This window comes from Eleutherodactylus coqui, unplaced genomic scaffold (genome assembly GCF_035609145.1).
Source record: "Eleutherodactylus coqui strain aEleCoq1 unplaced genomic scaffold, aEleCoq1.hap1 HAP1_SCAFFOLD_19, whole genome shotgun sequence".
Classification (NCBI taxonomy): Eukaryota; Metazoa; Chordata; class Amphibia; order Anura; family Eleutherodactylidae; genus Eleutherodactylus; species Eleutherodactylus coqui.
Window position 1 is genome coordinate 1449626 of NW_027102012.1, and position 3040 is coordinate 1452665.

Genomic DNA, 3040 nt, shown 5'->3' on the forward strand with positions numbered 1-3040 from the left:
TCTAATCTGTCCTGCTGCAAATATACATTAATTATAGATTTAGAAGAGCTAACGCTGTACAGAAATAGACATATACAACCTGTTCCTAAGAGCTTACAATCTAATGTACAATAGAAACTCTGCTGCTATGAGCTTCCAATCTAATAGAATATTAGATATACCTTAGTAGCAGCATATGCGTACCCTAAGGTAGCTGCAGGGCCGAGCACTCATTCAGCTGACAGTGATTCCTCCCAACTGCCCAAGGCCCGGGTCCTGTGAAAACAGCCTCGCATCACTTCAGGAATCCTCCGGTCTGGTTGTCACAGCCATGGCAGAGGACCGTGGAGTTCTCCTATTGCTTTTAATGAGGTGGGCATCTGCAAGTAATTAAATACCTACGGATGTCATTTTATCCTAGTGTGCGGATCGCACGAGCGGGATAAAAATCGCTGCAGACTTTATTTTCTGCAGCTTCCTGTAGGACAGCAGGAGATTTAAAGACTCTTGGACAGATCCGCCGGGCAGAAGAAAGAAGAACCGGCCATGATGAAAGAGTTGTGCCGCGTCCGGATAGGTGAGAAAATGTCATTTTTAGCCTTATGGCTGTGGGATTCTGCACTCGGATTCTATGCGTGCTCATGGACATGAGGCCTTAAAGGAGATGTCCCGAGGCAGCAAGTGGGTCTATACACTTCTGTATGGCCATAATAATGCACTTTGTAATGTACATTGTGCATTAATTATGAGCCATACAGAAGTTATAAAAAGTTTTATACTTACCTGCTCCGTTGCTAGCGTCCTCGTCTCCATGGTGCCGACTAATTTTCGCCCTCCGATGGCCAAATTAGACGCGCTTGCGCAGTCCGGGTCTTCTGCTTTCTTCTATGGAGCAGAGAGCGGCTCCGTGTAGCTCCGCCCCGTCACGTGCCGATTCCAGCCAATCAGGAGGCTGGAATCGGCAGTGGACCGCACAGAAGAGCTGCGGTCCACGAAGGTAGAAGATCCCGGCGGCCATCTTCAGCGGTAAGTATTGAAGTCACCGGACCGCCGGGATTCAGGTAAGCGCTGTGCGGGTGGTTTTTTTAACCCCTGCATCGGGGTTGTCTCGCGCCGAACGGGGGGGGGGGGTTTAAAAAAAAAAAACCCCCGTTTCGGCGCGGGACATCTCCTTTAAACCGGCTGGCTCTGTCAGCTCACCGTCAGACATGCACAGTACAGATTGTTTGCTACATCTGCATGTATATATTTTACACACACACTATCTTATATGCACTCACATATATTATACAGGGTGTTTTACTGGAAGCGTAACCCTTATTCCAACTTATTTGTGTAGAACTGTAACCATGTTCAGGAGTCTAGAGTTTATTAATGACCCTTGCTCTGTCTCATGCCATGGGTGTATCGTTCAACTGCTGGTGTGCAGTTCACATTTCCAAGTAGGTGGGTCTCATTTATCCAAACTATCTTACAGTAAATGCCCATTTAGACACAAAGATTATTGCTCAAAAGCCATATTTTGAGTGATAACCGTTGGGTCTAAACGCGTCAACAGCTATCTACAAAAAAAAACACTCCATTCCATTCGGTTCCACCTATTACTTCTCTCACACAAACACACACGTTGATCCAGAGGAAGGAAGGGGAAAAAAAACAAACAATGAGTTAGAAGCCAATTTTCCCCATTTGGAGGAAAATATTTTCTCCCTGACTCTAATCTAGCAATTGGAATAATCCCTGGATAGACAACCCATCTGAATGGATTAATGAGAGGCAACTTGTCACATGTCCAACCACAACATGATGGAAGTTCATTCTTTCTTGGGGGACAGAATCAACTCGAAGGTGGGTTGTCCCACAGATCACTGGACCCTACCCCAGCAGACTTTTCCCTGTGGGCCACCAAAAGGGTTAACGGTTTGTCAATAAACCTCGCACTGAAGAACATTAGATATGAAATTGCCACCATTGATGTGGGCATGTTGCAGCACACTTGACTACAGAGTGCCGGGTTCAGCAGTGCTTGGAGGGTAGCGGTGGCCACTTTCAACATGCTCTGTGAGGACTGATGAGTTCACTCGTGACATTGTTTCGAACACAAATATTACAATGTTACTGGGTTGCACTTCAAGTGAAGCACCCTGTACACACAATATATAATATAGAATAAATTGGATTCTGTTGATGGTTAGAGGACCGAGTTTATGTGGAAAACTAGACTGCTTGAATTATCAAGCACTTCTTATCACAGCAGTGATTGTTTTTCCTTTTCTCTCCTTCAAGAAAGAGAAAGTTTCTTCTGAATAAGGGAAGAGGTTTCTTATTGGGCTCCATCCATCTTTGCCATTTAAGAACATTGAATTATAGATACATTTAAGAGAATTCATGGGGTAAGTTTGCAAATACTTACTTCCATCTGTCATACAACATCCATTCCCTCCATCACCTCTCCAAACACAACATGTTTCCCATCAAGCCAGTCTGTCTTGTCACATGTGATGAAGAACTGTGATCCATTTGTATTTTGACCAGAATTTGCCATAGAGAGTAACCCTGTACAAAGACAGAACCTTAGAATTGAAAAACTAAACCGCCTAAAATACTGACCTAGTATAGGGGTGTTTCAATTGCTGCAGACTGAAGGATCCGCAAGTGACCCTGAATGACATTACTAGTCAATTTTGGTAAAATTCTTCTTTATCATTGACTATATACAGTGAGACATATGTTGTACAAATTGGGACATGTCTATTAAGTTATGTATGCCAAATTTCTGCAATACAAAGGTTGCAATGTTGGTACATATAAAATTGTGACTTTTCAGGGGCTTTAGGTTTGATGCACTTTTTTAGAAGTGGTTGTGGTCTAGCTTTAGGAGGCATGGCCATCCATAGCCTACCAGAGTAGCTGAAACCTACACTAGCTTGGGGGTTAGTCTGGCACATGGAGGTACTGCCAATTGCCACAAATATATTAAGAGGCACGTTCCTCTTAATACATTTATCTCATCGAGTCAGCTCATAGTTTACTTTGATCAGAGTATAAGGCAACAGTTTAA